The sequence below is a fragment of the Ahaetulla prasina genome, chromosome 2, assembly GCF_028640845.1.
Source record: "Ahaetulla prasina isolate Xishuangbanna chromosome 2, ASM2864084v1, whole genome shotgun sequence".
Lineage (NCBI taxonomy): Eukaryota > Metazoa > Chordata > Lepidosauria > Squamata > Colubridae > Ahaetulla > Ahaetulla prasina.
Genome location: NC_080540.1, coordinates 106,430,186 through 106,455,446, shown reverse-complemented (window position 1 = coordinate 106,455,446; position 25,261 = coordinate 106,430,186). Strand labels below are relative to the sequence as shown.

Sequence of the window (25,261 nt, the reverse complement as noted above, 5' to 3'; positions counted from 1 at the left end):
GACAGTAGAGAGGCAGAGGAACAGGAGGAGTCTGTTTCTAATGCACGCATAAGAAGAGCTGCCAGAAGGCAAGGGCAGCTAAAGCAAAGAGGATGACTCAGGAGTAGGGCCAAAAGATGATTGGTCCCTCCCATAAGGCTTAAAAGACCAGCAATGGCTCTTGGGCTCTTTGTCAGAAAACAACGTTGATAGACTTACTTCTTGTTTTGCTGCATTTATTTCTTGTTGGCATCTTCTGCTTCTGAACTTTTGCCAAGAAAAGCCTTTGGCAGTTTTCCTAATTAGACCAAGGTTGGTGATAAGACTGAAGAATTGGGTTATAAAGAATTTGTTTTGATTTAGTTTGGACTATGCTGAGAATGAATTAATTCTCAGCTGTTCTAATAAAGTCTGTTTGTTTTTGAACTGATTATGTCTCAAACAGTTTCTTAATTTTTTGGCTAGTTTTTCAGCAGCCCCATATTTGAAGGCAACCACTGAACTCTAGCAATTTGTCCTGTGATTGGCCAGTCCCAAGAAGCCTGCAATTAATCCTCTGAAGAGCCATATTTAGCTTTTTTTAAAAAGACAAATAAAAAGGTTTAGTAGATTCTTCCCCAGTTTGATTGGACTACAGTGCCTTTCCACCCTACTAGGAATGATTTGGAAGACTTGATGTGCTCTACTTTAAGGATTGCTGATCTGATATAAAGAGTTGCTTTTCCTTAGAAGTCAACTATTAAGTTGATCCAACTTATTTTTATGGTGATGATTATATAGAGAAGATTTAGAGGTGTGAAATGAACTTCTTTTCCAATGGCTATATCAATAGTCATTCTTACATAAAACTACCGCTGCTGGAGCCACTTCAGATTGTTCATATCGATTCAGCAACTTCTAATGATTGAATGCAATATTCTTCAAAGGTAAAATTTAACAGGAAAACTTGATTTAATTTGTTGGGGAGGTTGCCTTATGAAACATTCTGTCAATTTGTAAGCGAGGAATCACATGATTATTTTATTTTTTTGGAAAAAGTTTTTTTATTTTATTCCATAAAATGTGTTTATGTAAATGGAATTATAGATGCTGATGATATAAAGATTGAAAAGAAAGAAACTTGTAATTGGGAACATAGGGTTTTAATTTAGATGGGAGAGACAAGAAGGGGGGGCAAAAAAGGGGGGGCTAGACTTGATTAAAGAGTTAAATTCAGGACAGAGGGTTAGGTTGAACTTTGTATTAGAGATATGGAAATAGTGAAATTAAAAAGGGGGAAAGGAAATACATTTTAAAAAGTATACAAGAGGGTGGTGGAAAATTGAATTGGGTTTGACTATGTACCTGGCTGATATTTGCATTCACAAAGTATATTGTATGTGGTTTGTTTCAAAAAAAAAAAACTTTTTCCACATGATTATTTTTTTAATTGAAAAAATATCCTGTTTCTGAACAATTTGCTGCTAACCTGAGTAGAGTAACACAAAATGTGCATAGTTTCAAGTCTCCAGTTTCTGGAAAAATATTTTTTTAAAGGAAAGTAAGGACAAAATGCTGTCTTAAAGAAAGTGTCTGGCTTTAATAGCCCTGAATGATTAGCTCTTTTGTGAGAGAAAACACCCTTTATACTGTAGGATATAGGTGCAAAAATATTCTCAAGTTATCCAAGCTCTGAACCTACACCCTCCCCCCCCACCCCGAGCAGTAACAACACCAAGTATGTGGGCGAGTAAACAAACTGGGTTTATTAGGCTGGACCCAGGCATGCAAATGTGCTCCAGAACACACAGCATGAAACAGATGTGATCTGGAATTAAAGTTGTTGGTTGGCGCTTCCAAGGGGCTTCTCCAGAGCATGGCTACAGCTGCCAGCATCATGGATGTCCCTCCCCCCACTACCAGACCTTCCCTCCCCCAGTAGGCAAACCCTGAGGTTTGACAGGCGGCTCCCCTCTCACCAGGGCTGCACCTGGAAGATAGTAAGCACAGGTAGTGAGGATACATAGCAATAAGGGCATTATACCTGGCCTCCCGTAGCCCCCACCCCCTGGTTTGTGAGGATATTTTCCATGATACGTTCGGAGCAGACGCTTCACCTGTATGTCTCTGCTTGCCACTCAGGAGGCTTCTGTATCGGGGAACCCCTTCAATAGCACCAGATACTGCAACTGACTCCTATGGAGTCAGGAATCTAGTATCAGATCTATCTCACCTCCCACTTCCAAGGGACCAGGCATTGGTAACGGGTGTGGCCGAATGGACCCAGCGACAGGCTTAAGCAGGCTACTGTGGAAGACAGGGTCCACCTTACCTAACCGTTTGGGTAGTTTCAGCTCCACCATTACAGGATTGATTATTTGTATGTGTCGTGTCCCACTCCTCCGCTGACGGCCGGGTCAGGGAAATCCGAGTCAGATGTGCCTCTGCAGCTCTGCCAAAGTCCTAGCAAAGTCCTCAAGGCAGGCAGGAGACCAGAAAGTGACTTCAGCAAGATATGTTTAGACTTTGCCTGACTCAGAGAATGCCAGAAAGCAGATCCTTTATATAGGCCATGGGGTGTGGCTCCATGACTCAGCACTTATCCAGGCCTGCGCTTCCCTTCCTTCTATTGCCTCCACCTATCAAGTCTTCTGACGCGAGGGTCACTCCAGTCAGCAGCTGTTGGTAATAAACCTTCCTCAGGCTCACATGCTGTGGAGGAGGGGGAGGGGTCTAGTTGCTCCGTTTGCCTGGGCATGGAGCCAGAGCTGGGGGCTGGAGGTATTTCTTCTTCTTCAGCCTGTCTGGGCATGGAGCCAGGGCTGGGGGCTGGAGGTATTTCTTCTTCCATGTTCGGAAGCAGATAAGAAGACCCCGGCTGAGGTGAGATTGGACGAGACACAACAGTATGATGGGGAAGGGGTCCACAAACTTGGGACCCAACCTCCAGCAGGGGACCTGAAACTTTAGGTATTTGGTTGACAGATACACCCTGTCTCCCACCTGGAATGATTTCTGGGGAGCCCTGTCCTGTCTGCCTGTATTTTTTGGGTTTCTGTAGCTTTCTGCAGGGCCTTCCTCACAGCTTTCCATATCCCTGGCAGGGTATCTGGTCACTCTTTCAGGTTGAAGGGGGTAGGAGGTTCTCAAGGATACTCAGGTATGGGACTCCACCCCATGCACTACGCTAGGGGTGAAACCAGTCACCGGCATCATGGACGTTCCCCCCAACCACCAGGATCCCCTCCCCCCGGTAGGCAGATGGGGATATATTTGAGAGGGTATAGATGGGCTACCATCCTGCTCTCTCTGAATGGGGCTTTTGAGGGCAGCTTTTAAAAATATTTTTTAAGAGTATAGGGAATTTAAGGGACAAAAAACAGCCGAAGTCTTCAGGAAAATCTTGCTTACTTTTCAAGCTCCAGAAAACCCCTCCTCAAGTGAGCTCTAGCCCTGCTGATGGGGGTTGTGACATACTGTACAAAGACATGCACATATGGGCCTGGCACATCACTGCCATGGGATAATGACAAAAGAAGTAAAGTGCGAAATTGGTGTCAGTCCAGAACATCAACTTTCTCCTGGGCTAGTGACATGCAGCCACAACAGCAAAAGAGCCTTTCAGGAAATTAGATCTCAAAATTGCCACATATCATTTTTCTTCAAGTAGAAATATTATTAAGCCCACACCTGCTGGCATTAATATTGTGACTGAATTACCTGGTTTCATCTCTCCCAGGACATTACAAGGGTCAAGGCTAAAGCAAAATGGCCATTGCTTTGCCTGATTGCAATATATGGTAAGAGCTGGTAATAACTTTAGCACTCTGGGACCTTGGCTTGCAATGACAGAATACTGCAATCTGTGATCCCAGACTGTAGATTTTTCAGAGTACGTTTCTTTTCACCCATTCTTATCTGAACGTTCCTCAAATTGCAAATGCTCAGTGCTATTTTGGAAAGAGATGGATGCTTCTCCTCTTTCATCTGCAAACCCTGTGCAATGCAGATTCAAAAGTAACATATGGTTTGCTGTGACAAATTCAAGCTGTGATCAATTCAAACTGATTAGTTTTAAAACAATTGCAATAATTGACTTTTAAAAAATGGAATGAAGAATGTGCTGCGTTACAGCTCTCCAGAAGTGTGGCCATTGCTAAGAATGCTGCACGGATAAATTAATATAACTGGTTCAGAGGTGGGTTTCAGCAGGTTCTGACCAGTTCTGCAGAACCGGTAGTGGAAATTTTGAGTAGAGAACCGGTAGTAAAATGCTGGCTGGCCCCGCCCCCTTCTATTCTCTGCCTCCCGAGTCCCAGCTGATCGGGAGGAAATGGGGATTTTGCAGGAACCTTCCCCTGCCACGCCCACCAAGCCATGCCCACCTATCCATGCCGCACCCACCAAGCCACACCCACAGAACCGGTAGTAAAAAAAAATTGAAACCTACCACTGAATTGGATGGCACCCATATTGGGGTGGGGAGGGGGAATGTTAGATCCTCCCAAAGATTCTGCATTTCCAATTGTACTCTGGGAATGCATTTTAAAATATTGGCCAAATTCTCAAAAATGGCTAGCATATCAGCTAGTTCCTCATGATGGTTTCAAGCATTCCTAATGATGGGTTTTACTTACACTCAGTGCATTTGCAACAATATATCAAAGACCTGGAGGTCCAACAGGACCAATGTGTAAAAATGGAGCATTCAAGCCCCTTTTTACAAACCAGCAAGATACTTACATTATATAATTGCTTCCAAATTCTGAAGCCTTCATCCCACTTTAACACCCTCCTCACAGCAATTTTAGTTTTATATTAAAAATAAATATAAATACACCTAAATAATAATAATAATAATAATAATAATAATAATATTTTAATTTGTATACCGCCCTTCTCCCGAAGGACTCAGGGCGGTGAACAGCCAAAATAAAATACAAAAAGAACAATACATACAATACTAAGAACAACCCTTAAAAAACTTATTCAAATGGCCAAATTTAAAATACAATAACACCCTATAAAATTGACAAAAATTTAAAACCCATAAAACCAAATTTTAAATTTTAAAATCAAGCCAGTCCAGCAAGGCGGAATAAATAGGTTTTAAGTTCGCGGCGAAAGGTCCTAAGGTCAGATAGTTGCCGAAGTCCAGGGGAAAGTTCGTTCCACAGGGTAGGAGCCCCCAAAGAGAAGGCCCTCCCCCTGGTGGCCGCCAGTCGACATTGTTTGGCTGACGGCACCCTAAGGAGTCCCTCTCTGTGAGAATGCACCAGTCGTTGGGAGGTAGAAGACGGCAGTAGACAGTCCCGTAAGTATCCCGGTCCTAAGCCATGGAGCGCTTTAAAGGTAGTAACCAATACCTTGAAGGGCACCCGGAAGACAACAGGTAGCCAGTGCAGTCTGCGCAGGATAGGTGTTACATGGGAGCTCTGAACTGTTCCCTCAATAACCCGCGCAGCCGCATTCTGGACTAACTGGAGTCTCCGGGTGCTCTTCAAGGGGAGCCCCATGTAGAGAGCATTGCAATAGTCCAAGCGAGAGGTAACGAGAGCATGAGTGACCGTGCATAGGGCATCCCGATCCAGGAAGGGACGCAACTGGCGGATCAGGCGAACCTGATAAAAAGCTCTCCTGGAGACGGTCGTCAAATGGTCTTCAAAGGACAACCGCCCATCCAGGAGCACGCCCAAGTTGCGCACTCTTTCCATTGGGGCCAGTGACTCGCCCCCAACAGACAGCCGCATCTGCAGCTGACTGTACTGGGGTGCCGGCATCCACAGCCACTCCGTCTTGGAGGGATTTAGCTTGAGCCTGTTCCTCCCCATCCAGACCCGTACGGCTTCCAAACACTGGGACAGTACTTCGATAGCTTCATTGGGGTGGCCTGGGGTGGAAAAGTACAGCTGCGTGTCATCAGCGTACAGTTGGTACCTCACCCCAAAACCACTGATGATCTTGCCCAGCGGCTTCATATAGATGTTGAACAGGAGGGGCGAGAGAATCGACCCCTGCGGCACCCCACACATGAGGCACCTCGGAGTCAATCTCTGCCCCCCTGTAAACACTGTCTGCGTCCAGTCAGAGAGGTAGGAGGAGAACCACCGATAAATGGTGCCTCCCACTCCCAAACCCTCCAACCGGCGCAGCAGGATACCATGGTCGATGGTATCAAAAGCTGCTGAGAGGACTAATAGGACCAGGGCAGAGGAGTAACCCTTATCCCTGGCCCTCCAGAGATCATCCACCAACGCGACCAAAGCCGTCTCAGTACTGTATCCGGGCCGGAAGCTGGACTGGAACGGGTCTAGATAGACAATTTCATCCAGGTACTGGGGTAATTGACATGCCACCACACTTTCTACAACCTTTGCCGTAAAACGAAGGTTGGAGACTGGACGGTAATTTCCTAAAACAGCTGGGTCCAGGGAAGGCTTTTTGAGGAGAGGTCTCACCACCGCCTCTTTCAAGGCAGCAGGAAAGACACCCTCCCGCAAAGAAGCATTTGTAATTCCCCGGAGCCAGCCTCGTGTCACCTCCTGCGTGGCCAGCACCAACCAGGAGGGGCACGGGTCCAGTAAATATGTGGTGGCATTCAACCTTCCCAGCAGCCTGTCCATGTCCTCGGGAGTCACAGGGTCAAAACTATCCCAAACAGTCTCAACAAGATGGGTCTCGAAACTCTCGCCTGGATCTACCCAATTTTGATCCAATCCATCCTGAAGCTGAACGATTTTATCGTATAGATAACCGTTAAACTCCTCGGCATGCCCTTGTAATGGGTCCTCCCACTCCTCCTGTTGAAGGAGAGAGCGGGTCACCCGAAACAGGGCGGCTGGGTGGTTATCTGCCGACGCAATGAGGGAGGAAACGTAAGAACGCTTCGCATCCCTCAATACCACTAGGTAGGTCCTACTATAGGACCTAACTAGTGTCCGGTCAGCCTCAGAACGGCTGGATCTCCAGGCACTCTCTAGGCGTCTTCTCCGGCGTTTCATCTCCCTCAGCTCCTCAGAGAACCAAGGAGCTGGTTGAGACCTGCGCCGGGTCAGAGGCTGCAAAGGCACGATATGGTCCAAAGCTCCAGCTGCGGCCTGTTCCCAGGCCGCGACTAGTTCTTCAGTCGTGCCGCGGGCCAGATTCTCGGGTAACAGCCCAAGCTCCGTCAGGAACCTCTCTGGGTCCATCAGGCGCCTGGGACGGAACCAACGCATTGGTTCCGTCTCCCTGCGGTGGTGAGTAGCGGTCCGAAAGTCCAGACAAAGAAGAGAATGATTTGACCATGACAAAGGCTCGATAACTAAATCGTTTAAAATCAGATCATTCGCCCACTGGCCAGAGACAAAAATCAGATCTAGAGTGCCTCCCCCGATGTGGGTAGGGCCGTCCACTAATTGAGTCAGGTCCATGGCCGTCATGGAAGCCATGAACTCCCGAGATGTCAAGGATGCCACGCCAGTTGATGGCAAGTTGAAATCCCCCATGACCAACAGTCTAGGGGTTTCAACTGCCAACCCGGCCTGAATAATAATTTACATTAGATAAATATACCCAGGGGTGGGCTTCAAAAATTTTAGCAAGGGGTTCTCTGCCCGGTTGCTGGATGGGTGTGTCCATGGTGGGCATGGCCTAGTCGGCCTTCTGTACCATGGGGTGGCATTTTTGCCCTCCCAGGCTACAGAGGCCTTCCTCAAGCCTCCAGGAGGGCGAAAATGGCCTCCCTAGGCTCTGGAGGTCTTCTAGAGGCTGGAAATGGGCCTGTTTCTGGCTTTCCGAACTTTCGGTAGGCCCATTTTTCACCCTCCCTGAGCCTCTGCATGCGTCCTGCACTTACCTGCATCCAAAACAGGCCGTGTGGGGACTCCTGGGAGGGGGGTGGGCAAGACCAGCCAGGAGTGGGATTTGGGGGGGTTCTCCGAACTGCACAGAATCTTAGCTAGAGGTTCTCCCGAACCCCTGCAAACCCCCAGCAGCCCACCCCTGAATATATTAGTATAAAGAATTGTGACTGTTCATTCTTATAGTAAAAATTCTACTTGGTTTCTTTTTTTCCTTATTCTGTTGTATTTTAAAACACTTTTACATGGTTTCTAAAGAATAGCTATATTTGTGTTATGATTACATTAGTGTTTTGTTCTTTTTCTTGTGTGTTATTGTGTGTTGTAGCAATGAATGCTACCTGCACAAAAGACTATCACATCTTTGATTACAGCTTGCCGACTCCCTGTAAAAAAAAATTCTTCAAAAATCCATGCTTTCAGCAGTGCTTTTAATGAAAGCTCAACTATGATGGATGTTAACAGTACAATGGCCGGAGGAAATGGCAAAATTGATTACAAAATTAAAACTGGATCCCTCTGGATCCCAGGGCGTATAGACATTTTCCATTTTTCTATTATGAATGCAAATAGAAAGAAATTTGGCCTTGGTGGAGAAAACCTGATTCTCCAAACCAATAAGCAGAAATGAGTCAAGACGTTATCAAGTCAAGCTCAGCCAAGTGCTGCTTATGTAAGTGTGCAAAATTCTTAGACAAGTATATACAGCTCCATATAAACTCTGTGTGTGTGTGTGTGTGTGTGTGTGTGTGTGTGTGTCTGTGTCTGTGTCTGTGTCTGTGTCTGTGTCTGTGTCTGTGTCTGTGTTGTGTGTGTTGTGTGTGTGTACATATACACATATGCAGAGGTGGGCTTCAGCTGGTGCATACTGATTTGGGTAAACCGGTTGTTATGATTCTGTGCAGTTTGGAGAACCAGCAAATCCCACCACTGGTTGGCCCTTCCCAACCTGCCCCACCCAATCTATCTTGACTTGCCCGCCTTGGCTGGTGGCTAGAGTCATGCCCACTCCTAGCTATTCTCTGGCTAGAGTTGTATGGCCCAGCTGATCTCTGCATCTCACCTACTCAGCTCACCAAGCACATTACCATGAAAGTAAGGTGCTTGGCCAAAGGGCCACCTTGAGGTGGACATGGTGAGGCTCACTGCCTTTCGATCCTGTCTCTCGCCATCCTTCCACCTGCTTGCCCTTCACCTTAGGTCGGGGGACATGTCAGTTCCTGGCTCTGGCCTTCCCGGGGGCCTCTGCCTACATTCATCCCACTCGCCCTTCACCTCGGGTAAGGGGACTTGCCAGTTCCTGGCTCTGGACTTCCCTGGGGCCTCTTCCCACATGCTGAGCTATCACTGTCAGAACAGTGCCAGCCCCATGGCTAGAAGGTAAAGCTGATGGTAGGGAAGGAAGATCCACTCCAGGCTTGCTGCACTCAGCCGAAGAGGGAGGGACACACGCACAGTGAGGCTTGGCCACCATTCAGGACCAGCTTTGGCTTCCGCAGGTGAGAGGCCTGAGAGAAAATGCCTTCCAAGTGGCAGCTGCAGGCTTCTTGCACCAAAAAAGAGGTGGCAGTTGAAGGCCAGTGTCTCGGGGTGGGGTCGTGTCATGCACCAACAAAGGCTGGAAGTAGCCACCCACTGTTTCCTGCTGCAAAACCCTTTTTAAAATCCTGAGTGTCAGGCAGCGAGACCCAGCAAGAGATGAGGCATCGGGGAAATCACCATTGCTGTTGTTGCATATAGGTATGTCTAAGGCTCTGGCCACCTTCAGCCAGGCTGCATTGTCCCACCTTGCCATGAGTGACATTGAGTTCACATGACCCCACCAGCCATGCCCGCCCAGTCTTTAGGATGACCGGTTGTTAAATTAGTTGGATCCCACCACTGCACACATATATGTATATATGTTTATATATCTATGAATATATATTATAGGTGTAGATATATACTATAGATATATAATATAAATATAAATATACTGTAGATATAGATATAGATACTATATGTACATACATACATAATATATACATACTTGGGTCATCTTAACTGGGCTCAGAAATTAAGCAGGTCTAGAAGGCTGGATATTATTTGGATGGGAGATTTGAAAAGACTTCCAGGGTTCTAGGCTAACTTGAGAAGTAAAAAAAAAAATCCCCAAAAGAAAAGCTATTTTCACATCCTGCAGGAAATGATATAGGCATGTCCCTGTAGTCACCTTGAGTTGAACTTGAATTGAAAAAGACTTTACCTACCTTCACACAGATAATGGGATTATTAAAATGATAGCTGATGGAAAGTTAATGAGACTAAAGAAGAATAGGAACCAACTAATTATCTACTTGGGTGACTATTCTTAAACAGCAATCCTAAACATGTTATAAAATGAAAGACAAATGAAAGACAAAGAACAATCATTTTCTATTACTATTGTACCTTTTAAAGTTTTTACAGTTCATTTTATGACAGTCATTCATTTTTATCAACATAACACTAAGAAACTAGTGGTGCTAGATAAAGAATCAGAAGATGAAATTATATCAGTAACTGCTTTGCAATTTCAGATGGCCCATCAGGTGTAAAATACTTCATTTCATAATTCATAATAGGTGGTATCTGGCTCAAGTGTAGTAACTGCGAGGCGGATCTAGGTGACCTAGCGAATAACCACTTAAATATGCATCAGGAGGGTTCTGCAGCTGCCCAAAAAGCCAATGCAGTCCTAGGAGTCATCAACAGAGAGCTAGTATCAAGATGACATGAAGTGTTAGTCTTGCTTTATACTGCACTGGTAAGAACATACTTGGAATACTGCATCCAGTTTTGGTCACCATGATACAAAAATATGTTGAGACTCAAGAACAACAAAGATGATTAGGGGACTGGAGACTAAAGTGTACAATGAATGGTTGAGAGAACTGGGTATTTCTATTCTAATGACAAGAAAGACTAGAGGTGACATGATAGCACTCTTCCAATATTTGAAGGGTTGTCACAGAGAAGGGGGGACAACCTATTCTCCAAAGCACCTGAGGACAGGAGAAGAACTAATGGAATGAAACTTATCAAAGAGAGATCCAACCTAGAATTTAGGAGACATTTCCTATCACTTGAGAACAATTAATCAGTGGAACAGCTTGCCTTCTCAAGTTGTGGGTGTTCCGTCACTGGAGGTTTTACAAAGGGGGATTGGACAACCATTTATCCAGAACTATATTGGGTATACTATGAATGCTTGAACAGAGAGTTGGATTAAAAGACCTCCTCTTCTAACTGTTATTATGTATTATTCTAGACAGGGTGTAAGATCAATTGTTAATTTACTTTGAACTAGTCTTTCCCCTCCACCTCCCTTATTCCAATGGCATGATCGCTAGCCATGGTCCTGAACCCAAGCCAAAAATGTCAGCCAGGACCAATCGAAGCCCTTAAACAGGAAGAACTGTATCAGTCATCCTTTATAAATTCTGACTTGTTTCATTATCTAATTTGGACATCAGTACCTCCAACTGAGCAGGACAGTAAAGAAGTAAGGATTGCATAAACAGGTGGTTCAACTAATGGGAGAAATTCAGTTAAGCCAAGGGAAAATGAATTAGCCTAGCCCATCCCCTGGGGAAAAGATTTTCTGTTCATTTGCATTTCAAATAGATACTGAATAAAACAAAGCGAGTGTGTTGTTTGTCGGGAAAGACAACATCCCAGCAGGCAGGTATATACACGTCTCTAGATTATGTTAAAATTAATTTCATTTAGCATCAAAATCCCAGCTTTTCCATTGCATTGTTTCCCAAGATTTTATAAGAAATAAACTTTCTTCTTAGAATGTTGTCTGCAGAATTCAAGAATAAATGGTTGCTCCATGCACATTTAATTGCCATGGAAACAAAGTTATGGCACCAAGCCCAGAAGCAGAGAGATGACAATATGCAAATAGAAGCCTTCTCCCACCTCCTCCATAAGGGCTGATGTTAGCCTTGTGCAGACAAAAAGAAAACAATACATAAATTGATCTAAAATGAGGCTTTTCGCATTTGAAGTTAAGTCAGTCTGCAGTAAAACCACATTGGCCATAGTGGCAAATGTGGTTTTTATTTATATTAGGACAGGGACGGTAGGTGCATACCGTCCCTGTCCTAATATTCCTTTTTACTTACTCTTTTCATGTATCCAAATTATGTTGATACTTTACCTGTTATCTTATATATGATTGACAAATAAATTAAAAAATTAAAATATGTTTTCAAACAATGAGTGAGAGCTACCTGCAGGAGTCTTTGGCTGGCTTTATGCAACACATTAAACTCTGAGTAAAGAAAATACATTTGCTGTGTTCATGCAACATAGCACACTCAAACAGCATGTAATGAGAAAAGAACTCTGGGTTCCATAATGAAGATAGCCTGGTCTTCCATGTTAGAATGCTTCCTCCTTTTTTAACCATTGTATTCTATCTAATTCATTACAGCAGTAGTACTTAGACTTATATACCGCTTCACAGTGCTTTACAGCCCTCTCTAAGCGGTTTACAGAGTCAGCATATTGCCCCCAACAATTTGGATCCACATTTTACCAACCTTGGAAGGATGGAAGGTTGGGTTAACCTTGAGCCTGGTGAGATTTGAACTGCCAAATTGCAGGCAACCAGCAGTCAGAAGAAGTAGCTTGCAGTACTGCACTCTAACGACTGTGCCACCATGGCTTATCCTCCTGTTCCTTCTTTTCCTAAAAGCAATAAATTCAAGGTGGGCTACTGCTACCAGTACAATTGTGGGAAAGGCATTTGAAAATCATTGCTGGTCTAATAAACGACTTTCAGTTCAATATTTATTTTCACAACTGGTGATGAACATGAAATCAGAAAGTCTGGCAAATGACTGTCCTCTCACTTTTGAACCTAGAAGCAAATGCAGAGCTGATGTTGTTGATTTAAAATAGGAAAAGAAGAATTGCTCAGAGCTTCTGGAAAGTTTTGATGTGAACAGTAAACAGGATGGGATCAAAGGGATGGGAATAATCATGACAGCTTTTCCATCAAACTTCACTCAATATTTATTTATTTATTTATTTATTTATTTATTTATTTATTTGATTTTTATACCGCCCTTCTCCCGAAGGACTCAGGGCGGTGTACAGGCAGAATAAAACCAACAAAGAACAGTATACAAAGTTAAAATATCAATTAAAAACTTATTAAATGAGCCTGAAAAATTTAAGAAATTTACCATAAAACCAAAACCCCCATTAAAATTGCTAAAAATTTGAGTTTAAAATTCCATTCAAGCCAGCCCCGCGCGAATAAAGAGATATGTTTTCAGTTCGCGACGGAATGTCCGAAGGTCAGATATCTGGCGTAAGCCCGGGGGGAGTTCGTTCCAGAGTGTGGGAGCCCCCACAGAGAAGGCCCGTCCCCTGGGGGCCGCCAGCCGACATTGTTTGGCGGACGGCACCCTGAAAAGTCCCTCTCTGTGAGAGCGTACGGGTCGGTGGGAGGCATGTGGTAGCAGCAGGCGGTCCCGTAAGTACCCAGGTCCTAAGCCATGGAGCGCCTTAAAGGTCGTGACTAACACCTTAAAGTGCACCCGAGAGGCCACAGGTAGCCAGTGCAGCCTGCGCAACTTCCCTTTCCTACCTTGATTATTTCTACCTTTTTTTTTTTTTTTTGTTCTAGGGCCTCCTATGACACTCAAAAGGTGTGAAGCTAACAATTGCTGGTGTACCAAACTATCAACTTTTTTTCACTGGTTCAGTGGCTACACCTCTGCATTTACTGAAACCAGCAGATGAATGCCTATGTATGCTCATTTGAAGTAAATGGTGTCCTTTTGCTCCTGATTCTGTTTAGGAAAGGGTTATAAATTACAAAAGGAGTATGTGGTAGCACAATGTGCTGCATATTGCAGAAGCCAAGTCTTGAAATTAGAAAATTGATAGAGAGAGCATGGGATAGAGAGGAATTCAAAAAAACAAGTCTGTATAACTGAATGCTGCCTGATCTTGGGGGGAAAAAGACTCAGCACTGGGAACATGAACTGATAGTATCTACGGCAGGGGTGAAATCTACTTACCTTCCTTACCAGTTCAGAAGTGCACACGTTGCGTGCATCACGTGCATGCACACACCCTCTGCGCATGCGCAAAACCTTTCTGCTCATGCACAGATGGTACAAAACACATTACTTCCTGGTTAAAACCAGGGAGTAATGACAGCCGGGCGGGTGGGCAGAGTCTCGCACCGCGATTGCTACCGGTTCTCCGAACCACCAGCCAAGATCATTACCGGATTGTGCGATCCGGTCCGAACCGGGAGCATTTCACCCCTGATCATTGGACAGACAGCAGATGACCATCTGTCCAATGTTTCCTGTTTGAAAGACAGACTGCTATGAGGACATTATGCTAATAGTACCTGCTTGATCTGAAAGTGGGAGTTTGCGGGTGCAGAGGAGAAATTTGTGCCAATGTTGCCTACTTGACATGCGAGAGGATGGCCAATGTCACTTTGCTAGAGGCTGCTATGCTGTGAAGACTCCTTCCACTAAAGCAGGAGTGTCAAACTTGATTTCATTGAGGGCCGCATCAGGATTATGCTTGACCTCAGAGAGACGGGGTGGGCGTGGCCAGCTCGACATCACTCATGTCAAGGGCGCCTATGGTGTCCTGCAACCCTCTGCCAGTGAAACTGGAGCTTGGGAGGACCACACGCAGCTCTCGCAAACTCAGTTTTCAGCTGTGATAGCTTCCTGCAACCTTCTGCCAGAGAAAATTGAGCTCAGAAGGGACACACTGTGGTGCGCCTGAGCTCTGTTTTCACTGGCAGAGGCACAAAGGGCTAGTCCTTGGCTGTTTCCAGGGTGGCCCCATTGGGCCAGATCCAGTGGTGGGATTCAGCCAGTTCGCACCACTTCGGGAGAACCGGTTGTTAACTTTCTGAGCAGTTTGGCAAACTGGTTGTTGGAAGAAATCATTAGGGTAGAGAACCGGTTGTTAAATTACTTGAATCCCACCACTGGCCAGATCTAAGTATTCTGTGGGCCAGATCCAGCCCGCAGGCCTTGTGTTTATTATTATTATTATTTATTATTTATTTGATTTTTATACCGCCCTTCTCCCGAAGGACTCAGGGCGGTGTACAGGCAAAATAAAACAAACAATACAAAGTACAATTTAAAATGCGATTTAAAAAACTTATTTAAATTAGCCTGGAAATTTAAAATTTACAATACATTAAAAAACCCATTTAAAATTGATAAAAATTTGACATTAAAATTCAATTCAAGCCAGCCCCACGCGGATGAAAAGATGTGTCTTCAGTTCGCGACGGAAGGTCCGAAGGTCAGGTATTTGGCGTAAACCCGGGGGAAGCTCGTTCCAGAGTGTGGGAGCCCCCACAGAGAAGGCCCTTCCCCTGGGGGCCGCCAGCCAACATTGTTTGGCGGACGGCACCCTGAGAAGTCCCTCTCTGTGAGAGCGTACGGGTCGGTGGGAGGCATGTGGTAACAGCAGGCGGTCCCGTAAGTACCCAGGCCCTAAGCCATGGAGCACTTTAAAGGTCGTAATCAACACCTTAAAGTGCACTCGAAAGGCCACAGGTAGCCAGTGCAGTCTGCGCAGGAGCGGTGTTACATGGGAGCTACGCGTAGCTCCCTCTATCACCCGCGCAGCTGCATTCTGGACTAACTGAAGCCTCCGAGTGCACTTCAAGGGGAGCCCCATGTAGAGAGCATTACAATAATCCAAGCAAGAGGTAACAAGCGCATGAGTGACTGTGCACAAGGCATCCCGATCAAGGAAGGGGCGCAACTGCCGAACCAGGCGAACCTGGTGGAAGGCCCTCCTGGAGACGGCCGTCAAATGATCTTCAAATGACAGCTGATCATCCAGGAGGACACCTAAGTTGCGCACCCTATCCTTTGGGGCCAGTAACTCGCCTCCAACAGCCAGCTGCGGCTGCAGCTGACTGAATCGGGATGCCGGCATCCACAGCCACTCCGTCTTGGAGGGATTAAGCTTGAGCCTGTTTCTCCCCATCCAGACCCGTACGGCTTCCAAACACTGGGACAGCACTTCAACAACTTCATTGGGGTGGCCCGGGGTGGAAAAGTACAGCTGGGTGTCATCAGCGTACTGTTGGTATCTCACCCCGAAACCACTGATGATCTCACCCAACGGCTTCATGTAGATGTTGAACAGCAGAGGCGAGAGAATCGACCCCTGTGGGACCCCACAAGTGAGGCACCTCGCGGTCGACCTCTGCCCCCCTGTCAACACCGTCTGCGACCGGTTGGAGAGATAGGAGGAGAACCACCGATACACGGTGCCTCCCACTCCCAATCCCCCCAACCGGCGCAGCAAGATACCATGGTCGATGGTATCAAAAGCCGCTGAGAGGTCTAATAGGACCAGGGCAGAGGAGTAACCCCTGTCCCTGGCCCGCCAGAGTTTGACACTCCTGCACTAAAGGAACTCAGGGCTGTCTTCCTGCAGTCATAAGAGAGGGCAAAAAGGACCCTTTGGCTAGTTACTTTCTCAATTCTCTTCCTCTGCGACCTATAACACTCTCAGCACTTTCATCAATCCCTCTATCTCAAACCACTTGCTTGAAAATTGTACCCTCTCTCCTGTGCCATCTTACATGCCCATTTTTTTTTCAAACAAAGGACTGAAGTGAAACTTTACATTAATCCACTTCCTGTTTAATTTCTACATAAATATATTGGTCCAAACAACTTCCAATGATGACTGAAAGAGAAGATCCCGGTCTCCTGCTGTATGCTGAGGTTGCAGCCGTCTTCTAACTTTCAATTGAAGGTCTAAGAAGGGCCTCTGAATTTTTGGTTCCTATTGCTCTGGGTAAAAATAATTGATTCAAAGATCAATGCCCTGCTCTTTTCGAAGTGTTTAATTAAATACAAGTAACAGATCGATGGACATAAAGTAGAGCAAGCTGAAATAGTTAGATATCTGGATGTGGTTTTCCAGGTCTTGTGTTCCTGGATGGCACAGATTATAGATAATACAGAATCTTCCCTGAGGTGGCTCACCATGGTTTCAGTCCTTTTTCCAGAATGAGGGTTTACATATCCCTCATTTCATTCATTGTTAGAAATAGGGCAAATGAGAGACACCACAAAATGTGGCAATGTGAAAGGTTCTCTTTATAGGGAAACAACTCCTTGTTTTCTGTCTGCTTCTAGTTTTCTTATCTCTCTAGTCAATGTGAGATGTTGACTGACTATACTCAAACCTAATTGGGGGGGGGAGGGTTTTGAGGAAATTTGCCTCCTTCTCTGAGTTGTTTTGTAAAAATATTTTGTACTTCTGTAGATCTCAAGGGTTGGTAACAAAGGCTGATAGAAAATTTAAATTCCTATTAAAATACAGGTAATCTTCAATTTACGACCATCTCTTCTTAAAAACTTCCAGTGCTGGAGCATTCAGAACTCCTGGAGGCAAGTTGTTCCACTGATTAATCAGTCAGGAAATTTCTCCCTAGTTCTAAGTTGCTTCTCTCCTTGATCAGTTTCCACCCATTGCTTCTTGTCCTCCCCTCAGATGCTCTGAACTGTCACTAAATGAACTGTTGTAAGTTGAGGACTACCTGTATACAGAGATCAAAGGGATTTTTGAACCTCATTAGGTGTTCAAATGCAGACATAAGGTTACCTTCTCTATGGGATACAAAAAAGAATCACTATACCTGTTCATTTGGTTTTTGTAACTTATGTATACGGAGCTCCATAGTTTCAACTCTCTTTTTTTCATCCAAGAAAATTGCAGTATTGATTGTGGTAGAATGCAAGAAAGGGCATTTAATTCTCTGCCTTCATGATAACACCTAAATCTAAATCACGTTCACAGTTTCTATAAGCCATAAAGGCAAATGTGATAATTTAAATGCATGGTGTGTTAGTGGGAGTTATTCACACATAGTTTCCTTTTGACACAGAAAAAAATGACCTCAAGAACTCAGAAACTGATCTCAGATATCATGCTCATGTTGACTCTTTAGGCTGACCACCTTTGTACTGATAATCATTGAAGAGAGTATATTTGCTTCATTTTTGTTTGTGTGATAGGAAATAAATTTGTGTTGTAAATGTTGTACCTTGATGAACGTATCTTTTCTTTTATGTACATTGAGAGCATATCCACCAAGACAAATTCCTTGTGTGTCCAATCACACTTGGCCAATAAAAAATTCTATTCTATTCTATTCTATTCTATTCTATTCTATTCTATTCTATTCTATTCTATTCTATTCTATTCTATTCTATTCTATTCTATTCTATTCTATTCTATTCTACAATAATAAACCAGCAAGATGTCATACAAACCAAATGGCATTGCCTTGCTTTAGAGATAAGAGACCAGGGATGAAATTCTACCAGTTCGGATCAGTTCGGGTGAACCGCTAGGGATTATGGGCATCAGTTCGCCAAACTGGTAGTAATTACCCTCCTTGGCCCCACCCACACCCGGCCAGTTGCCGCTCACCTCTTCTGGCCGGTCGATATTCCACAGAATTCAATGTTAAATGCAGCAGAGAGAATGCTAACTTTTCTCCCTCCATTCACAATGGAACTGCTACAGCCTGTCTCTTTAAGGTGGTCCCCAGGAGGGAGGGGATGGGGGGGAGCAGCTGAAATGGAGCCGGTTTTTGTGAAAGGCAGAAAAATGGGGAAGGGGATTTTCCTGCCTGTCATCCATTCCTCAATCTCAGCACAGATTGAGGGAAGGATGGTAGGCAGGAATATTCCCCTCCCCATTTTCCTGCCATTCGCAACAAGGAGTGGCTGGGAGGGGAGGGCCAGTGAGGAGCCCTTGATGTGAGTGATGGCGAGTTGGCCACGCCCACCCAGTCACATGACCTCCCCAACAAGCCATGCCCACAGAACCACTAGGGGAATTTTTTTAATTTCACCCCTAAGAGACCAATCCTTTGGGTTTATTGTCACTGCCCAAGAGCGACAATAAACAACAGATAATATTTCTGTCATCAAATATACAAATATATACATTTCTTTAAGATCTAATGTTATTCAAGAATTGGCTCTATTTTACATGCTCCTTCACTGAAAAAGCAGTGTTGCAACAGAAATTAGAAGCGAAGGTGTTAAATAATTTCATTTAGCAGAAACAAATCAGGGTTTCTCTCTCCTGCTTCCATTTAATCGCTTGCCCAGAGCTGGCATCAATATACAATTGCAACCATTTTTTATCACACATTGATATTGTCTTACTCTTGTTTTCCAGGTCTTAATTACTATAATTTTTATTTTTGTTAAACACCCTTTCTTTTCTTGGCCTTTTTCTGCCAGTGTGAAATGTGCAGATGGCACATATCCAGCTGGTTTCTATTTATTTCTCCAACAGGAAATTGAACCAAGTTACTTAACAAAATAGATGAAGGGAAAAAATTATTCTTTATAATAGATCACTTGCTAAGATGCTGCAATTTGTAAAAAGAAGTTTTAGTTTCCATAGGGACAAGATAATGAGTTATGCTTAACATTCTTTCATAATCAGTGCTATCAAATATATTTAAGTATTTAATTCATTGTGCTTTGCCTGACTGTTGATGAGTCACAGAGTATTAATAAAAAAGAGAGTGACTATGATGTTGTAAGTAATCATTTGAAGCAAAAAGATTTGCTTCCTAGGTTTGAAACAGAAAGAAAAATAGAAGATTTTCAGTCCCTGATAAAGTTAATGCTGAAGTCAACCAAAGTCATCAAATACTTTTAGGCCTCCACACTTCGAAATTATGAATTTTAAGAATGTGCTCATGATATATAGGACTGGGCCTTACTACAAAACATTCCGAATCCCAAATCCTTGATTTGACTTTTTACTGATGGAAAGCAGTTTGGCCTCATTTAGATTACCATATTTTTCGGAGTATAAAATGCACTGGAGTATGACGCACCTTAGTTTTTGGAGAGGAAAATAGGTAAAAAAAATCTGCCTACCCAGTATTCATCTGGCTAGTGTCCTTAGTCTGGTCAACTTCAGCACATTAGTTTGCTGGTTTTTATTCCCTGCTTGGGGATAAAAAATAGCTTCCAAAGCACAACTGATTTTTGGAGAGAGAAGCAATGCGAAAAGCAGGCAAAGCACAGAGATCGTCACTCGCTAGCGCCTCGTTAGGGCTGAAAAAAAACTTCACAGTCAAAGGGAGCAAGCAGAGCAGGAAGATCGCTTCACTGAAAAAAAGCCTAGCACGGAGATCACTTCACTCGCTAGCGCCTCATTAGGGCTGAAAAAAAAGCTACATTCAGAGTATAAGACACACTCAAATTTTCAGCCTCTTTTAGGAGGGAAAAAGGTGCATCTTATACTCTGAAAAATATGGTAAGTTTCCTTTTGTTCACTTTCATTTAATGCATTATTTACAACATATAATGAATTAGAAATTCAATAGCTTTCCTGAATTGATCTGCAAAGGAAAAAGAATATTGGCTGTCTTTCAGATATGTGAATAAAATACCAAGGAAGAGGTGGAGGAAGATAGTGGAGAAAGTATTTCTGGGTTGCAGGAAGTTGTCAGTTTGCTGAGAACAGCATCTAGAAAAGAAAGGTTGGGGTTGGAGATGTAGAAGGGAGGTGGAAATGGATACAAATGGATATGGGGTATGTTGTAGTCAGTGGTGGGATTCAAAATTGTTTACTACCGGTTCTGTGGGCATGGCTTGGTGGGCGTGGCATGGCTTGGTGGGCATGGCAGGGGAAGGATACTGTAAAATCTCCATTTCCTCCCCACTCCAGGGGAAGGTTACTGCAAAAACCCCATTTCCTCCCAAATAGCTGGAACTTGGGAGGCAGAGTATAGATGGGGATGGGGCCAGTCAGAGGTGGTATTTACTGGTTCCCCAAACTACTCAAAGTTTCCACTACCAGTTCTCCAGAACTGATTAGAACCTGCTGAAACCCACCTCTGGTTGTAGTGCTGATGAAAATGATTCACTGATTCATTTAACAATGGTTTGACTAATTTAACAATTACAGAGATTCACTTAACAACTGTGACAATAAAATTCGTAAAATGGGGCTCTCTTAACAAATCTTTCACTTAGCAATAAAATTTTTGGGGTCAGTTGTGGTTTTATGTATGCAGTGGTGGGATTCAAATAATTTAACAACTGGTTCTCTGCCCTAATGATTTCTTCCAACAACCAGTTCACCGAACTGGCTGAATCCCACCACTGTATGTTTGTATATACATACATAAGTATATATATATACATATATATACATACATATACATACATATACATACATACATACATACATACATACATACATACATACATACATACATAATGGGTAAAGGGAATGGTTAATGTATATACATTCAGGAGATGTATAATTTATCTCTTTTTTAGGCAATCTTTTCTACCGTTCAAAAATGATATGCTTGGCATAGATTCTATATTTTTCAACAATAGCCTTTTACTTTCTGTTTTTATATTAGATGTTTTCATACCCTGTTTAATTTTTAGTATATACAATATGTGACATAGAGAACCAGTTTGGTGCAGTGGTTTAGGCATGAGGCTGAAAACGGAAGACTGTGAGTTCTAGTCCTGCCTCAGGCATCAAGCCAGCTGGGTAACTTGGGGCCACTCACCCTCTCTCAGCCCTAGAAAGCAGACAGTGGCAAGTCCCTTCTAAAAATCTTGCCAAGCATATTACAAGGGCTTTCCCATAAAATTTCTGGAAGCTAGGAATGACTTGAAGGTATTGTATAACAGACTGTGTAAACAAATTTTTTCGTTTACTGATCCTTTTTTTAAATCTATTATTGTCAGTTATTTATTAACTGGGGTATATGGGGCGGGGAGAATGATTATTTTGCATATTCTTTAAGTTAATAATAGCATTAAAATATTTTCATAAATAACTAAGAATATTGACAATACTCCTATACAAGAAAGGACTATGAAAAGATTCTGAGGGGAAAGAAAGTTGAGGAAAGGGGTCTCAGAACTGAACAATCTTTATAGAATTACAGAGTAATAGAGTTGGAAGGGACCTTAAAGGTCTTCTAGTCCAACCCTCAAGCAGGAAACCCTTTAACAGGGATCTCCAAAACAATCTCCCCTTCAAAAAAAGACAAGCTGGTTTGGTGAGTTTGGGCCAATCTATCTGTCCAACCTACTTCACAGGGTTTTCTGCTGTGAAGAAAACAGGAGGGTGGAACATCACGCTTTGAGTTTATAAAAAAAAAGGTGAAATATAAATCACATAAACAGCAAATAGATGCCAAGAAACAGCCCAATAAGCTCTTAAATATATTCAGTGTGCTTCTAGTTAACTGCTAGATAAAAAGCAAAAAACCAGTTTAAAGGAGAAATGGAATGGGAATGACTGGTAAAGGCAGGAATAAAAAACATACAGGTAGTTCTCAGCTTATAAAGATTCTTTTAGCAGTCTTTTGAAGTTATAGTGGCACCATACCATATAGCGGTATGGTTGTTATGACCAGTCTTTGGAATTCCCTGTACAGCTATAAATCAGGTAGAGAAATCAATTCAGTGAGCTGGACTGGCAATGTCATCCATAGCAAACCACAATGACATTAACAATAAGACCTATGCGATGACATCATGATATAAATACAGTGACTTATACATATCAATATAAGCAACACATCAGTACAATAGCATTACTCTTGTTTCCCAGCAAACAGGGAAAAGCATATTCATATTGAAGGTAAAATATAAACACTGTAGAAAATAATTGAGAAAAAGTCAGTTCAGTACACTTCTTAAACTAAAGGTTATTTCAGCATCTTTAGGCAATACAATTCATAAATTATATCTCTGGTTCTGGATTCTTCTATTCATAGAAGAATGATTACCTTTATTGAATGATCCTGAGTTAAGGTTTTTTGGGAAATCATGCCAAATTCACTATTTATGCTCTCTCCATAAATTTAAACGTAGCTATCATATCCTATTTTTTCAAGTTGAAAGTAAGAATGACCTAAATCTCATAGTGTTTGTTCACAAATAAGTTACCATTCATTAACTTCCAATTTTCTACATTTTTCTACCTTTTCATAATGCTTTCTAGAAAAAAAAAGCAAGAGAACTACATACAGTGTTCTAAAAGTGGGAGTTCAGTAGAAATTCAATGGGTGGCAGTATTATATCTGCTATTTTGTTTTCAATCATTTTCCTAATAATTCTTAACAGAGAGCTCATTCTTTTTTTTGTAGTTTGGCAAATTGCACTTTCATTTCCCAGAAACTTCCTGCTGTGATCTAAAGATTTATTTCCTGGAAACCTCATTAGCATATATGTAAAGCTGCTAGGATTCTTTGTTTGTTTTAATTCCAATATTTATCATTTTGCTCTTGGTGATTTCAAAATCCTTAAAATATTATTCAGGCCAATCATATTATTTTTATTTATTATTTTATCAATTATTTTTAGAGTGCCTGACAGTTTATTTGGGATTTTATCATTGTCAATAAATGTGTATTATCAGGAAACGTCACTGCTACTTCAATCTCAAATCCAGATTATTTGGAAAACAGCAAAATGATTTGATCCCAATATAGATCCATCTGGCAGTCCTACCATTAGACAGGATGAGATGGTTACCTGAAGTGATGGATAATGTTGAGTTGTTCAAAGTGTAACCCAATCTGGCCTCTACCTTCTAAAACTAATCTGCAGTCACATCAGTATTACTGTGACATCAAGAGTCATCTGCTAGAGTTTGTCATTTTGGGAATCTTGGTTCTGAAGATGGAAGAACACCAAAATTCCAGTCTTCAGTAATCAAATATATCAGCCATGTACTTCTACTAATCTTGCTTTACTTGAAGCATTCATCCATGTCAGGCTTCAACTTTCCTGTTGCCCATTTTTTTTCTAAATCTAAGATATCTAGGCAAAACAAATTTGGGGAAAGCATCTATTGGCTTCTCCATTTTGCTCTCCTGAATGCTCGGTCATCAGCTTAGTGGTATGATGACCAGTGAGGCCATATTTGATATGAACTTCAGGATCAATTCATGTCTGAATCCAGCTGTTCCTAAATCTGAACTCATCCACCCTGCTATTCTATTAACCACCTGTGTATTTTTCCCTTTTTATTCCTTCTTTGATTCTTTTTCCCCCATTCTGGAAGATCTTTCTAGCTACAAAGACCATATTTAATTAATGACTCTGGGATGGATATGGAGCTCATAAAGGCAAAACTTAGAAATGACATTAGTTGTCCTCTTCATTTCTGCCTCTGATGAGAATTGCAATGATCAACTCCACTTCCTTCTTAAGACAAAACTGTAGTCCAACAAACAATTTTCAATTTTAAACTTCCACGTAGTCCAGCAAGATACTATGGATTAAAACAATAAAGCTGCATAACTTGTGGTTCATCTTTTTTACTTTTTTTCCCCTCAATTCCACTAGCAAAAGAAAGGATTGTGCATTACAGATCTGAGCATTAAGACAAATCTAGCAGCAAGAGGAAAGCAACATAATTATGTCCAGCATAACAATATTCTCCAGGAGACCTAGCATATTTCAAAGTTGAAAAAGTTATCTTTAGAAGAAGACTGTTCCCTAGACTCCCTGAAATATGCCCTGCAAAACCAAATCTTGTTCAAGCATTCATTCTTATTTTTCTCATATTAGAAAGCAAGATAAACATATAACCCCATTTGTCAGCAGCAGTCAAACTTCATAAGGGAAACATGCATGAAAGAAATGGAATTGCTAATCTAGATTTCCTGAAATTTATAGTAAGTGATATTTAGACTACAAAATGTTTGGCAGTAAAATATCTTGCACATAATGCCATTTGCATTGGAGGTAGCATGTATGTTTGTTTTGTATTTCATGTGATGAAAAAGGAAGGGTGTTACTTGTCCATAATATTACTGAAACTTCCTGATCCATCATCCTGTTTATTTTATTACCCTTGCCAGTAGCAACCACTTGTAAACTGGGTGCTGAAAAAAGCAAAGCAGTTTGATACAAGGACTTGTTCAGAAGCCATATCACTGTTTCATCAATATCATTAATAAGGCTCTATCCGCCCCCAGCCCTTACTTTTGTAGAGCTTATTTCAGGAAAAAGTTCAATTAAATATGGTCTTGTCCATGTTTCATTTCTGTTCAGCACCAATCTTTGCAATGATGATAACATATGACTAATACAAATAGCCAACATCCCATACTAGTGCTTGACCTTCTCTCTGAATAGAAACACCATGTCAGTTATGACTAGGTATTTTTATATGTAATCAACCTTGCAGTCTCTTCCAGACAGCCATAGCGAGGAATGAGAAAAAAGGCTCTGAGTTTTAGAAGTGCTCTTATCATAAGGAGTGTCAGAGGTAAACAACTAGCTCCACACATGCAGAGTTCAAACTAATTACTTTGTTATGTTTTGCATATAGTATAGGAATCCCCCCAGTCTGGCAAGCCATTCTTGGGAACAATTAGATAA

At 42.6% G+C, this 25,261-nt stretch overlaps 1 protein-coding gene across 1 annotated transcript in view; it reads left to right on the top strand.

Annotated features, from left to right (window-relative positions):
- SH3TC2 (SH3 domain and tetratricopeptide repeats 2) overlaps positions 1-25,261 on the top strand; it is a 144,368-nt gene that overhangs the window by 94,033 nt on the left and 25,074 nt on the right. The gene's annotated exons all lie outside the window — the stretch shown is intronic.